At 42.0% G+C, this 16,482-nt stretch overlaps 1 protein-coding gene across 3 annotated transcripts in view; it reads left to right on the plus strand.

Moving 5' to 3' along the window:
* cgnl1 (cingulin-like 1) overlaps window positions 1–16,482 on the plus strand; it is a 220,783-nt gene that overhangs the window by 116,729 nt on the left and 87,572 nt on the right. The window lies entirely within an intron of this gene.

Consider the following 16,482-nt stretch of genomic DNA (forward strand, 5'->3'; position numbering starts at 1 on the left):
GATTCACTTTTCACACCCGCCATTCTCCTTTCCCCGTACACCAGTAATCTCCCATGGTGTCACACCACCTGCCTGTTCACCATTCCCCCTTCCCAAACGTATGTTCCAGGGTCCCAAACATACTCCCAGTTCTTCCAATTTAGTTTACACATTCATAACTGCAAAGGGAGGCCACAGTGGGAATTGCAAATGCTGATTCGAGTGAATGCTTTTTAGAGCAACTCCAGTGTCTCCAAGTGTGACTGTAAGTTCTGGCAATCACCTGTTTTAATTCTTGATCCCATACCTTGGGGCAGCACAGTAGCACAACACTTTACAGTGTAGTCGACCCGGGCTCAATTCCCACTGCTTTCTCCCCGTGACTCTGTGGGTTTCCTTCCTCAGTCCAAAGACCCAGTGGTTGGTAGGTTAATTGGACATTGTAAATTGTCTCATGATTAGGCTCGGATTAAATTGGGGATTGTTGGGCTGCGCGGCTCAAAGGGCCAGAAGGGCCAATTCTGCGCTGTATCTCAATAAATAAATAAATCAATCCTAGTTTGGAGTTTGTGTCCTCTTCCTCACCCCTGCCCCTGTAAAGCTCAGTGTAAACACCAGGCCCTCATCTTCTGTCTGAGCGTGTGAGAGCACTCACCACCAAGTTCTGTGATTTCAAATAATCTCTGCCCCCTGCTAACACCTGCTCTAGTCAGTTACCTCTAATTTTTATCTTGTACCAATCGACTTAATGTTTATGTTTCAGATTTCCGCCTTTCCCAGAGTTTTATTTTTCATTACAGTTTACAGCTGCACAGAACTCATTTCTGGGTGGTGGTGACACTGACAGCAATTGAGAAACGATTACTGGCTGTTTGCTTGAAAGTTTTGGGTCCCTCAGCATGAATATGACACGAAATGGGAATCATTGGGCAAACTGAAGCAGCACAGGATTGACACAGTAAGGTGTAACAATTTCTTCAAAGGAGGCTGTGTATTCTGTACAGCCGGCTGAACCAGTTATCGTGCATTCCTAGAAAACCAGTTTGGTTTAAATTATTTTGACATTAATATTGTGCACTTGTTGTTAAAAAAGTAGAATTACTGCTCTTCATGTGAATGAGATAAAAGCATATTTGGGATTTTTCTGGTTAGAATATGTAACAGATTTATAAACACAGACATCACCAACAAGGCACTGATTTCAGAAGGAAGGGAGTGCTAGTACAGCCTTTCACACCCTCTGGATACACTCAGCACTTTAAAGCCAATTAGGTACTTTTGTACACCCTGTTTGACAACATGGTCACCCTGAAATGCAGTACAGCAAGAGCCAAGCTCCGAGAAGCAGTAAGCTAACTGTTGGTGGTATCATTCGAGGGGGAAATGTCAGTCATGATCCCACTGGTCCTGTTCAATAGTGAACACATTCACCAGCAAGGGGTGGATGGAGCAGGTTAAACGTCTGAAGGCAGGCAGAAGTCAGGGATTGGTGATTGAGCAGTATTCCAACTTTTTAAAGTTGTTATGATTTGCATCCTGAGGTGGCAGTATTAACAAATACAGAAATATACTATTAGCTAATACTGATTGACTGGAATATAAATGTATTGAACTAACACTGGGAAACTACAAGAAAGAAGCTTGGTTCTCTGCCCAGGTTTACAATGAGGCTGAAAGAACAAAGCTCTGCTTTCTCCCTTTTCGAAAGCTGCTTGAACTTGTCAAAAGTGTTGTGACAGGAGTTCAGTTTGGATTCTGAATGGGTGATTCAGTTGCTTAGAACCCAGCAAACATTTTAAAGTGGCAACATTTCAAACCTGAGTGCTTACTTTCTGTTTTGTTTTGGAACTGAGGAGGTTTTTATAGTGGACTTTGCTGAGAACATGGGGACTGGTTAGTTAGTGTGTCCAAGGCTCTCCAGGTCTCGGAAAAGTTGATGAATGCCTGTTGATTGAGTTTAACACAGGAGAGATGAATGAGAAGAACCTCCCACACGACCTCCCACCACTCTTCCCCATGAAGTTACAGGAGATAAAACAGCTATCCAGTAAGATAATTTACATCGAGAACCTGTGGCAGCCCTCAGGACTAAATATTGAATTAAGTCATTTCAGAAAATCAGCCACTCCTGTTTGTGTCAGTACTGCCCAGTTCTGTTACAGGGTTGTGACCTAAACCATTAGCTCTCTCCACAGATGCTGCCCAACTATTTGAGGATCTCTGGCAAGAACTGTTTTTAAAAAAAATATCTTCTGGAAAAATCTGCAGAATTACCCACCCAGTCTTTTTTTGGAAGTGTGTGTGTGTGTGTGTGTATGTGCGCATGTACTAGCTCAGCTCTGACAACTGAAACTTTCTCCCCAGTTCAAACACCTCAGACCATATTATTAAAATGCAGTCTGTTACAATAGCTTTCCTGGTGGGCTTCAATCAGCGTGCGCAGATGTTTGTTGCTGAGGATGTGCAAGGTTTAAAAAGACTTTGTGGCTTTTTGAGACTTTTTGGCAGGCTTTAATCATAGTGGTTTGTTGGACACTTGTGAAAAGCCAATAAAAAGAAATTGTGTTTAAGCAGAATGACCATTGTGGGAGCGGCCATTGTGTGAGTGGAACAGTGTTAGAGTGGTTAGTTTCAGGCTTCAGCTCAAGAGGCCATTTCTGTTTTCTTTGCCTATCAGTACATAGTTAGTTTGGTGAGAATGAGCCCTGGGTCAGTGAGATGTGAGAAGTCTGGGACACTAGGTCCAGCTTCAACTCCTTACAAACCCTGTTAGGGATCTGAATCTACAACTGAATGACTTTTGGCTCATATGGGAGAGTGAAGAGGTGATAGATATGGGCTGCAGGGACGTATTCACCCCTAAGTTGCAGGGGAAGGTAGCTGGGTGATTGTCAGAAGAGGGAGGGGATATAGGCAGCCAGTGCAAAGTACTGCTGTGGCTGTCCCCCTCAAAAATGGAACTCTGAGGAGGGCAGAAGGGAAGACTTGTATTACAGACTTGTAATTCCTTGAAAGTGGCATCACAGGTGGATATGATTGTAGAAACAGCTTTTGGCACTTTGGCCTCCATAAATCAAAGTATTGAGTACAGGATTTGCGATGTTATATTGAAGTTGTATAAAATGTTGGTGCAGCCTCATTTGGAGTAATGTGTACAGTTTTAGTCACTTACCTACAGGAAAGACGTCAATAAGATTGAAAGCTTGGGTAGGACTGTAGTCTAGTGTAGTTTTTGTATTGTTTTATGTAGTTCAGTGTAGTTTTTGTATTGTTTCATGTAGCAACATGGTCCTGAAAAATGTTGTCTAATTTTTACTGTGTACTGTGCCAGCAGTAATGGTCGAAATGACAATAAAAAGTGACTTGACTTGAAAATTTACAAGAAAGTTGGCAGAACTTGAGGACCTGATTTATAGGGAAAGGTTGAATTGATAAAGGACTTTGTTCCCTAGAGTGTAGAAGAATGAGAGGATATTTGATAGAGGTATACAAAATTATGAGGGGCATAGATAGGGTAAATGCAAGCTGGCTTATTCCACTGAGGTTGGGTGAGTCTGGAACTGGAGGTTACGAGTTAAGGGTGAAACTTGAAATGTTTAAGAGGAAAGTGAGGGGGAATTTTTTCACTCAAGAGCGTGGAATGAGCTGCCAGCAGAAGTTGTGTATGATAGTTTGATTTCAACATTTAAGAGAAATTTGGATAGGTACATGAAGGGATGGATGTGAGGGCTATGGTCCGGGTGCAGATTGATGGGACTAGGCAGATTAATGGTTTGACACAGACTTGATGGGCAGAAGTACTTCTTTGTGTGCTTTAGTTTTCCTTGACTATGACTCTAATAAAAAGTATACTGCTTTGGATACTGGTTGTGGAGGGCTGGGAGTGAAGAGCCACAACAACTGTGTCTCTGGCACTGAGTCTGCCTCTGTGGTTAAGAAGGGAAGTGCAGCAGTGATAGGGGGTTCCACAGGAGATTCTGAGATTTTGTGGAGATGATAAGTTTCATCCAAGGTACCAGGGTCAGGTTTTTGGATTGGGCCCACAGCATTCTATATCCAAAAGTTGTGCTACATCTTGGTAGCAAAGACATGGGGAAGAAAAGGTATTTGGTGCTGAAACGTGATTATACTGTAGGCAGTTTGGAATAAAGCTGTAGTGCAAGGCCACGAATTTGGTCATCTCTGGATTGCTATGTGTGCCACATGCCAGTGAGAGTAAGAATAGGGTGATTTGGCAGATTAATGTGTGACTGAGGAATTGGTGGGGGAGGGGGCAGGGTTTCGGATTTCTGCTTCATTAGGATCTTTTCCGGTGAAGTTATGACCTGTAAAAGAAAATGACAGGTTATACCTGAACTCAGGAGGAACCAATATCCTTGCGGGCAGGTTTGGTGGAGTTTTTTTGGTGGCGGGGGGTTAAAACTAATTTGGGAACTGGAGTCATGGAGCTGAGGATGTGCTAGTTGGTATACAAGTACCAACAAGGCAGTGTATAGATCAGACTGAGAGGGAGGATAGGCAGATGTTAGGGCAAAATTGCAGTCAGTGGGATGAGTTCAAGTGTGTCTAAGCTAAATAGTAGGTTCAAAGTGAGGATAAAGTAAGGGAAGGAGAGTGTAGGAGAGGTTATGAAAGTCCCCAGAATAAGTTTAGAAAGGGATAAGAATTTAACTTCTGGTAAGATTGGGGTAAAATCAAAAAGGGTGATGAGTACAGGAATGAAGGTGTTATATTTGAATGGCTGCAGTATGCGGAATGAGTAGATGATCCTGTAGTGAATTTAGAAATTGGCAGGTGTGATGTTGTGGGCATCATTGAGTCGTGGCTGAAAAAAGCTCACAGTTGGGCTCAACATCCAAGGATAAACGTTGTACTGAAAGGACAGCCAGGTGGGCAGAGGGAGAACGGTGGCTCTGCTGGGAAGTGAAGTCAGATCCTTAGAAAGAGGTGACATGGGATCAGAAGATTTAGAATCCTTGTGGGTAGAGTTAAGAAACTGCAAAGGTAAAAAGACTTTATATCCAGGGCTTTGAACATGTCAAGCACAAATTCAATGGGAGACAGAAAAGGCACATAAAAGCCACCTCATAAGCATGCTACAAATTCCTTCTCTTGGGATCCAGCACCAACCTGATTTTCCCAATCTTCCTGCATATTGGAATCCTCCAGCTTATTTCTGATAGTTCTAGAGGATTTCAATACATAGGTAGATTGGGAAAATCTAATTGCTGATTGATCCCAACAGAATGAACTTGTAGAATGCCTTCCAGATAGTTTTTAGAGCAGCTTGTTTTTGAGCCTCTTGGGGAAAAGACAATTCTGGATTGGGTGTTCCTGATTTGATTAGGGAATTTAGGTAAGGGAACACTTAAGAGGAGTGATCTGAATATGAAAAAAATCACTCTGCATTTTTGAGAGAGCAGATCTACAATCAGATGCATCAGTGGAGTAAAGAGAATTAGAGGCATGAGAGAGGAGCAGGCCAAAGTTGGTTGGAGGGGGTAATAGCAGGGATGACGGTGGAAAAGCAATGACTGGAGTTTCTGGGGTAATTTGGAAGGAGCAGGATCGATACATCCCAATGATGAAGAGGTATTCTAAAGGAAGGATGAGGCAACTGTGAGTGATAATAGAAGTCAGAGACAGTATAAAAGCGAAAGGGAGGGCATATAATATAGCAAAGGTTAGTGGGACACTAGAGGATCAGGAAACTTTTAAAAACCAACCGAAGGCAACTAAAAAAATTAAGGAGAGAAAAGATGAAATATGAAGATAAGGTAACCAGTAATATAAAAGAGGATAATGAAAGTGTTTTCAGATATATAAAAAGTGAAAGAGAGATGAGTGTGGAAAATGATGCAGGAGAGCTGGTAATAGGGGTCAAGGAAATGGTGGAGGAGCCGACTAGGTACTGTATTTTGTGTCCATCTTCACTGTGGAAGACACTAGCAGTATGCCAGAAATTTGAGTGTGTCAGCAGGGGAGGGGGCAGAAGAGAGTGTAGTTGCTATTAATAAGAAGAAGCTGTTTGGTAAACTGAAGGGTCTGAAGGTAGATAAGTCACCTGGACCAGATGGACGACACCCTGGGGATCTGAAAGAGGTAGCTGAAGAGATTATGGAGGCATTAGTAGTTTTCTCCCCCTGAGAGTTATTAAATTCCGGAGTGGTTCCAGAGCATTGGAAAATTGCAAATGTCACTCCACTCAGGAGGGAGAAGAAGGAAATTTTAGGCCAGTTAGCCGAATGTCGATTAGTAGGTAGGATGTTTGAGCGCATTATTAAGCATGAGAGTTTGGGGTTCTTGGAGGCACCTGATAAAATAGCTGAATGGTTTCCTTAAGGGAAAACCTTGCCTGACAAATCTGTTGGAATTCTTTGAGGAAATAACAGGCGGGATAGAAAAAGAAGAGTCAGTGGAGAGTCATTTGTTTTCTAGGATTTTCAGAAAGCCTTTGATGATGTGAGACATATAAGCTGCTTAACAAGATAAGAGTATTAAAGGTAGTAGCACAGATAGAAGATTGGCTGATTGGCAGGAGGTGAAGAATAGTAATAAAGAGGGTCTTTTTTGATTAGCTGTTGGTGACTAGTGGTGCTCTGCAGGGGCCTGTTTTCACGTTATGTTAATGATTTTGATAACGGAATTGATAGCTTTGTAGCTGGCCAAGTTTGTGGACAATAAAAAGATAAGTGGAGGGACAGGTAGTGTTGAGGAAACAGGGGGTCTTTTAAAGGGCTTAGACAGTTTAGGAGAATGGGCAAATAAGTGGGAGATGGAATATATTGTTGGGAAGTGTATGGTCATGCACTTTGGTAGAAAGAATAAAGATGTAGACTATTTTCTAAATGGGAGAGAGGGTGAAATTTTCTGAAATCAGCTGCAAAGGAATTTGAAAGTTCTCATGCAGGAATCACAAAAGGTTAACTTTTAGGTTGAGTCAGTGGTAAGAAATGCAAATGCGGTGTTAGCATTCATTTCGAAAGGACTAGAATATAAAATCAAGGATGTGATGCTGGAGCTTTATTAGACATGGTCAGATCACATTTGGAGTATTGCGGACAATTTTGGGCCCCTTATCTAAGAAAGGATGTGCTGACATTAGAGAGGGTCCAGAGAAGGTTCACAAAAATTATCCTGGGAATGTAAGAGTTAATGTATGAGGAGCATTTGTTGGTGCTTGGCCTGTACTCACAGGAGTTTATGAGAATGAGGGAGGAGCTCATTGAAATCTATCAAATATTGAAAGGCTTTAACAGAGTGGATGTGGCGAGGATGTTTCATGTAGTGGGGGAGTTTTGGACCAGAGGGCACAGCCTCAGGTTACAAGATTGTCCCTTTAGAACAGAGATGAGGAGGAATTTCTTTAGCCAGAATCTGTGGAATTCATTGCCACAGACAGTTTGGAGGTCAAATCATTAGGTATATTTAAAGCGGAGTTTGATAGATTCTTGATTAGTATGGGTGTCAACGGTTATGGGGAGAAGGCAGAAAAATGGGGTTGAAAGAATCAGCCATGATGGAATGGTGGAGCAGACTTGAAAGGCAGAATAGCTGAACTTTGCTCCTGTCGTATGAAATGGGTGACCACTGGAAGGTCCTGCCTTTTGATGCAATTGATCAAAGGTGTGTGACAAAGTGATCACCCAGTCTACAAAGTCTCACTGATGTAGGTGAGGCTACACTGGGAGCAGCCGAGACAGTAGATTTCCAGATGAAATGGATGCTGTACACAGGGATGGGCTTCTAGCATTTACTCCCCTCCTATAAGTGGGGATGTGCGGATCTCTCAGTAGATGTTCTGGAGAAGTCCACTTACAGCATTTTCCCTCAGCCCCAGTGCTGTGGCAAGTCTTTGCGGTGTAGACTAATTGATAGAGCATTAGAACAGCTTGTCCATGCTGTAAATCTTTGCTAATCCCATCTGCCCGCATGTGACCCATATCCCTCACCTTTCCTGTCCATACACTTGTCCAAATATCATAAAACTGTTAATATTGTACCTGTCTCAGCCACTTCCTCTGAAAGTTTGTTCTACGTACACATGTGAAAATTTACCCCTCAGCTCTGCTTTAAATCTTTCACCTCCTGCCTCTAACGTGTACTGTTACGTTTAGACTCTGCTACCCTGGGGGAAACCCTGTGACCATCTGCCCTTCATAATTTAATATACCTCTGTCACAGGGCAGGAATTACCAGTGATGTATTTAACTGTGTAAGTGAATCTGAATCTGCACTGGTATTGCAAAGCAGCTAATTTCAAGTCATGTATGGGATGATAATAACCCTGATTCTGACCAAGTCTAACATGAGGTAGCAACCACTGTACTCAATGCCCTGTCCAGTGAAGGCAAGCAGACCATACTTCACCTTCGCCATCCCGTGTACGTGTCACTCCTTTCAGGGAAGAATATATTTACATTCCAGGGTTGTCCTGTTCAATAACTAACTAACCCCCCCCCCCCCCCCCACACACACACACACACTCCTATGATTCACCATGCATGTTCTGCCTTGCTTTAACTCCATTGCCCTCACTAGCACAGGATGTTACCCAGAGATTCAACTGAAAAATCCTGTCTTTTAACATTCTGCCAAACCCTTTTAACTCACTCTGTTGGATTTTTCTCCTTGTATCTATAACTGTGCACCCTCCCTCATGAGAATGTTCTGCAGCAGTTCAGCGATGTCCTCCTTGGCACCAAGGAGGCAGTGTACCACCTGGGATCTTGTTCCCTATCGCAGATTCCACCCTCATCAGAGCCAGTCCTTACAGACCACAGTTACCACCTGGCTCCTGAAAGGCCATCCCTTCAACTGTACCTTCGTTACCGAGGAGATTGGCCATAGGGGAATCCGACACTCTTTGCTCTTTCTGCACAGGGTTGAAGAGGTGTGTGGGTGTTGGGAGCTGGAAAGGACCCTGCCCAGAGAACAGCAGAGTCAATTTTGATTGCCATTAAACCATAGACTCTGGATTCACTACCAATTAAATTGTTTGGAATTTTTTTGAATGACATTGGCATTCAGAAATAACCAAGAACTTTCTAAAATGATTTAAATTTGATAAAACTGTTTAAATTGAAGAGATATTAGAAACTCCAAGAAAAGAAGCAATTTAAAAGCATTCAAATTAATTCAAACTATTAGGGAGAACATTTAATCCCTCAAAGTCAGCAGGGTTGATATCCCAGCACTAGGTGTAGTTGGGTTTAAGTAGTGTGGCACTCACTGCTGCAGCCTCACAGGGAGCTGCCATAAATTGCATGCGTTTTTTATCCTGAACAATCCAGCCCAAGAACGCAAATGCTCCCTAGTCAGTAGTGAATCTTTTGAACAAAACCCAATGACTACAGATGTTGGAAATCAAAAGCATTAGGAGAGAAATATAGTCAGTGAATTACAACCTGCAGGAATAACTAGTTAGTGTTGCTCTGGAGTTGATCATTGTCAGCTAAAAGTTTTAACCAAAATACTAGACATTGACAGCAAAATCTGATTTAATGTGTGAAATGCTGATCCACTATGAACCTTGTGGTCAATTTTAAAGGCACAGTTCAGTTGTTATCCCTTTTGTTTAATAAACAGCATTATTTCGGTGAATGGGAATTCCAGAGATTCTTTTATCAGTACTGAGGAACATTATAATCTGAATGGTTCCTGCACTCACCTTGGAGAGCTGCCATAGCTCAATGTGAGTTTGAAATATTCTGCTGGAGTTGGCTGGATGAGCAACAAATTACTTTTTGGCAACAGCTTTGGATAGAGACAGTTTTGGTTGTAGAAAGGGGTGCTAGACTGTGAAAATGATACAGTATGGAATCTTAGCAAGGAGTTGTTAAGTTTTGTAACTTAAACTTCAAAAGGAAGACTCAGGAATCCGTGAATGTAGGTCTAACTTCGTTTACTTTAAGCGAGGCGCTTGTGTATACTTTACATATAACCCGTAACAAACACACAAACACACACATGGAGTCACTCAGATATTATTGAACTATTAAATACACAACAGCCCTCCCTGCTTTGCTATAAACTACAACTCAAAAGAGAATGCATCAACTATATACACACTACACTACATAATACAACTACTATATACTGACATCCACAGCATAGTGAATTTTAAATTGTCCCATTCAGGTCTAAAGACTTAATTGCTGTGGAGGATTTCTTACTCCTGTGGGGTAACATCTTTCTTGACAAGGGAGTCACTCTACTTGGCAGGTGGGCTTGTGGCTGTGAAGCGATCTCATATTCTGGGGGCTCCTCCGTGGTGGTTGTATGAGTTGATTACAAGACTGCAGGAAGTAGTTCTTATAGCAGTAGCCAACTTCATTTTCTTCTAGTTTGTGTATCTTGACCTTGGGAAGGTGCATTTAGTTCACTGGAGTATTATTTTATTAATCTTCTATTGCTCCCTTTACGATCTGATCTCTCCTCTTGGTTTCCTCATCCACAACATCATCTGACAAATCGTCTCTTTTCTTATCTCCACTGACTCTTTTGGCCTTCCATTCCTCCAGCTGGGCTCTGGTCTTTGCATCTCCTTTTATAAGCAGCTCGTCTCCCACTTAAAGTTCATGCAATAACCTTAAAGAACGCTGAGTATACGTGTGTTCTTTATGCTCACAAAAGCCGAATGCTTGCAACTCTCCTGAAGCTCCTTGAAATCTCTTCCACCTTAAAACCAAGTCAAATTTTTCAAGCACCTGTCTGATTAACATATCAAAAGCTTTCTCAGATATGTTGCCTACAAAAACTGTTGTAGTCAGACCACTGCTTTCATCACTTTCACACTTCCTCTGAGCAGCATGGTCCTCCCTTGGTCCAATATGCTTTCCAACCAGAGGCACAGACGTTGGCACCAATTCTTGTGTGTCTTCTGTTAGGTAACAGTTTATGGTGGAGATTGTTGTGGCATTATACAGTACCTTTCTTAATTTGCTTTCAGTTGACATTATTGCAGGGGATGTGTCATGCAAATCGTGGATGGATCTCCAATAAAGTTGCAGTTGTCTCAGCCAATCACATCCCCACAATACTGGCTCTTCTATTTTTACCACATACAAGCTCAATGTGGCTTGTTGGTACTGTTACTAATGTCATTCCCACAGGAGCTATCTTTCTCTAGCATAAATTCTTAGTTGAATATCTGCAGGCTTAAGTTTAGTATCTTTGAAATGCCTCTCAACTCATTTTGTGGAATGACTGACACAGCCAAACCAGTGTCCAATTCCATTTTAATTAACTTTCCATTCACTTCTGGTATAAGCCATATTGCTTGTCTCCTGGTAGTTTTCAAATTGTAAATCTTAAGGCTAGTTATTCCTGTGTCACTCTCATCATTATCATATTTTTCATCAACAGCGTGCAAATTAGTGCTCTTTTTGAAACTACAACTTGACTTTTTAGCTTCTTTCTCTTCCCTGAGCCACCCATTTGTTTTTGTCTGCCTGACATGTTCTTTGTATGTGCCCTAATTTGTTTCATTTTCTTTTTCTTTCACCTCTAAATCTGCACTTGTTTGGTGTATGTGAGCCTCTGTCACAATGGTAACATAATTTGTTCAGCTAGGCCTCTTTTTGTTTAGATGTTGCAATTTTGTTCATACTCAATTTCATTCCTGACTGCATCTCAATTGCGTCTCTACCTGCGGTTTCCATCGAAACAGTAATTTCAGCGGCTTTTTTAAATGTAAGTTGTACTTGAGTTAGAAACCATTTTGAATGTTATTTGTAAGATTCCACAAACTAAACAATCTCTTGGTGCATCATTAACTCATTACCAAACTGACAATGCTCAGACAATCTTTTCTGTTCAGTACCGTACACTGAAATGGACTCCCCTTTTGATTCCACTTATGAAACCTAAAGCATTCCTAAAGCTTCAATTCGAAATGTTACTCCATTACTTTGACAATATCAGCAATGCTCATTTCTGCTGGTTTGGTTGCAGCAGTTAAATTTTGAAGCAAACTGTATATCTTTAAACCTGACACAGTCAGCAAAATTGGTACTTGTTTCTCATTGGCTATTTCATTTGCTTCAAAATATTCTTGAATTAGCTCAGTATACATGAGACAGTTACCTGTTATAATCAAATGTGTATATCTTGCTTATGTAATCAGCCATTTGTTTTCATTATGATTAGTATCACCTGATGCTTACTGTTTACGAACTCAGGAATCCTTCTGTTTTCTGACTTTATTTTTGAAAACTCAATTCTGTCCTGAAGAACATGTGCTGTGCTGCTTTTTAAAAAAAAAACTTGACTGTCTATGCACTTCCTGGGCTGCGTTTTTTTACTTGTTCCTTACTGTGTTTTTTTAGTTCGAACATCTCACTATGCTTCCACAGGTCAATAGCCATCTCGGGTTCATTTTAAAAATACCTCGGCACAAATGTTATATTTTGTAACTTTTTTTAATCAAAATAAATTTTATTCAAAAATAAAATTATGTACAATAAACCATTCAATGACTCTCAGTCCTTTAGAAATGTTTCCATTACAGTCTTTACATTCCCACAGTTTTGCCACCCAGGTGGCACTCTGTTACTTCATATTTGCATACACTTGTTCAGGGGTATACACCCCACCCCCCTACCCCTCAACTCCCCAGGGAGAAGAACCCTAGACTGTGGTCCTTCCCCACCGGGCCCTTGCGGTAGTTGCACCGAGTTTGAGTGCGTCCCTCAGCACGTACTCCTGCAGCCGAGAATGTGCCAGTCGGCAGCATTCTCCCACGGACATCTCCGTGTGCTGGTAGACCATCAAGTTTCGGGCCGACCAAAGAGCGTCTTTGACCGAGTTGATGATCTGCCAGCAGCACCGGATGTCGGTGTCCATGTGCATCCCCGGGAACAGCCCGTAGATCAGAGAGTCCTCTGTTACGCAGCTGCTGGAGATGAACCTCGACACTGTCCTTTCCATCCTCCTCCATACCTTCTCGGCGAACCCATAGTGTGCAAAGAGGTGGGTCACCGACTCCTCACTGCAGTCCTCCCGTGGGCAGAGGGGTGTGGAGACAACGTTCTGGGTATACAGGAGGGATTGGATTGGGAGGGCCCCTCTCACTGCCAGCCAGGGGAGGTCTTGGTGCCTGTTGGTGAGGTCTGGCGATGAGGCATTTTGCCAGATGAACTGGACAGTCTGCTCAGGGAACCACCCCACCGTGTCCATCACGTCCTTCTCCTGCAGTGCCTGCAGGACCTTAAAACATTAAACTAATTCAGAAGGGAGACATGAGAATCCAGGGATATGGGTCTAACTGCGAGTTTACTTTAAGTGAGGCACACATATGTGGTGTGGTAATGTGATTCACACACACAAGATTACTCAAATATTATTGAAATATTAAATACACAACAGAAATGTTCTGTGAAAGTTAGTTTATTTCTAATCTCTTCTCAGTGTGGCACTGTGTCTGGCATAGAAGGGCAGAGCAAATAGCAACTGATAGGCTAATCTCAGTAAGAGTATTATCCTACACTTTTAAACAGAACCCCTCCCTCTTGTAGAGGAATAGGAATTTATCCATTGTTATTTTCCTCTGTAGTTTCAAGCCTATGTACTTAACCATTGATTTTTCAGGGCCCAGGAATCACTTATGACAACATAGTCATATGTCACAGTGGAAATAAACACAATTTGCTCTGAGTTAGGAAACCTGAACTTTGGTTGACCCACTTGGTAAGGGCCAATTGGGGACAGGTAGTCACTCTGAAGTAATTCCCCCCCCCCCACTTATCAAGCAAAAAATTACAGTAAAGTGATTGTTGAGATGAGGTCTCAGTTTTCATCACAATTTATTACATCCGAACAGTTGCCAAACCTCTGCCTTCTGCCTTGGGGCTTCTCTCACCAGCCCTGCTCAGATGTGGTAACTATTTCAGTTGCATTTCACGACCCACCCTTATCTCCTATATCATCCCAGCCACCTTTTCCCATGGGTCAAGACCCAATTCTCCCACATCAAGTTTAGATCAAACCTTATACTGCTCTGATTTTTAATTTTTGCCTATTTGCATGTAATCATGTGGTTCTGCTTTACAATTTTCTCCCAAGCTATTCGTAACCTCCCAGCAGAAAGTCCTTCCTGGTCCTACCAATGCAATGTCCACCACGACAATGGGATCTAAACCCTCCCCAGTTCCTCTCCATCCCAAACGTCTGGAATCTGGCACCAGGCAGACAGTGTTGAGATTCCCTCTCCCACAAAGTATCTGCTCCCTTGACTGTGCTATCCTCCATGATTACTGCATTTCTTTTTCTCTCCACCCACTTGCATGATGCGCTGTGCCTCACCATCACTTGTACAGGGGACAAGAACCTTGTTACTCTTGGACAGCTGTAAGGTCAGAGGGTCTCTGCATCCCTCTACCTGCCTCTCCTGTGGTCATACCATCCTGTCCCCAATTGTTCGACAGATTCATAATTATTTTTCAGGAGGCTGTTATATTAAATATTATCTTGGTAACCTTTCCAAGGTGTTTCACAGACTCCAGCTCATCAACCCTGGTTTGAAATTCCTCCAGCATTCGACACTTGGTGCAGATGTGGTCACTGCTCACCGCAGTGGGGTCCACCATCTCCCACACATTGCACCCACAACATGTCACCCGCTCGGCTATCTCCGTTCCAATTAATTAGTAGAATTAATGAGATTGGATTTTGCCACCAGACATTTCTGGTTCGTATTGAGATGCACTGATTGAAATAGTGAGATAGGTGTGTCATTCTTCACACAGGTCATTCACACCACTCTTGCCTTTATTGTTTGAATGGCAGCATTTACTACAGGCAAATGTATTCCTATTGTCCCCCTGTCTACGTTGTTTAGCAGCTGTAAATCCCATTTGTTCTGGTGTTAAGTGCTTTCACCTTGAGGCGTTTCTACATTTTTGTCTTCAAAGAAATTTGTGCCAGCTTCTTGGTTTCACCATTCCTTTGGTTCTTCCATAGCATCAACACAACACGTAAAAGTGCTAAATGCTGACGTCACTGCAATCTATCCAAATATGTGTTTGTCTTGTGCCAACAGTAACAGCTGCATTCAGGCTCTGTTATGATCAGATACAGGAAATACAATGCTGAAGGAACTCAGATTTCTCTCCAAACTCTGACTGGCTCCATTCCCGCGACCTGGATGATTTGAACTGGGGTGACAGACTATTTCTTCTCTTGATTGCTTCCTTGCATGAAAAGGGCCATGCCAGTGTTTCACTTTACAAAAAACAACTGTGCAGTGGGAGCAAAGCCCTCCATTCCTCTATTCTAACCACTTCACACTGCAGTTTACCTTAACCACTTGTGTATTTATTTACCTGTTAATTTTTTGTGACACATCATGTAACCTTCACTCTTTTGCAGTTGCTCTCCATTTAGATAATGCAACTTCTGATTCCTTTTAGCAAAGTCGGTGACTCACACTTCTCCACATTTAACTCTGCTAGGTTTTCACACAATCACTATATCTCATTGCAGAGCCCCAATGCCATCATTACAACATACCCTTCCCATATTAGCAGGAACATTCACTGGTTTCAGAATCAGTGCTACATTGGGGATGCTGATGGGCAGATTCCGAATTGTTATCTTTTTTGTGCATTTCCCATATTTTCAATCTCTCTTCCTCTTCACATTGATGGACAGTCACTTATAAGCTAAATAGGTCAATAAGAAGAGACTTTTATCTGTTTTATTTTGATATCTATGGAGTAATGAATTAGTTGGTTAGCAGAGAGAGTGAATGTAGTTCCCTTAACAAGCTCTGTCAGATCAACTGTTGGCCGAGGTTAGTCCCGTTTTCTGTCCTGTACTTGTTTAGTTCTCTTGACCATGCTGATTTGAGCTGGAGCGTGGTCCAATATGGAAAGCTGTTTTTCTTTTATGCGTAGTCTGGAGTTCCTCAAGGCTTTTCCGTCACACCATCAGAATGTGTAATACTTTGAGAATATCAGCTTTTCTGTCTCTTGTAGTTTATCTTGGAGCCATGTTTTTCTCCATTCCATGAGAGGTTATTGTTAACTGGTAGACTATGTTTTTTTTCTCTATGTGTTTAAATATTGCTGGAGGGTGATATATTGTGCTGTCAAGACTAATGTGTTAATCCAGTGTTAATCTTCCTTTCTGAGATTAGCCAATTCATAGAAATGGGAAATTTTGCATATGGTAGGATAACAGTTGACGAATCTCTGTGCATCTGAGGTAGGTATTTAGAATAGCTGAACTGCCCTTCATAAACTGTATTTGTTGTAACTGCTGATGACAGAATTTGACGGACGATGATGGCATACGGTTACTTCATTGGGTAATGCTTATGGTGCATACGTATAAAGACCAAGATATGGGAGCAGAATTATTAGACCATTTGACCCATCGAGTCTACTCTGGCATTGCATTATGACTGATTTATTATCCCTCTCAACCCCACTCTCTGCCTTCTCCCTGTAACCTTTGACACCTTTACTAATCTAGAATCTATCAACCATTTTAAACATACCC

Source organism: Hypanus sabinus, chromosome 28 (assembly GCF_030144855.1).
Source record: "Hypanus sabinus isolate sHypSab1 chromosome 28, sHypSab1.hap1, whole genome shotgun sequence".
In the NCBI taxonomy this organism is placed as follows: domain Eukaryota; kingdom Metazoa; phylum Chordata; class Chondrichthyes; order Myliobatiformes; family Dasyatidae; genus Hypanus; species Hypanus sabinus.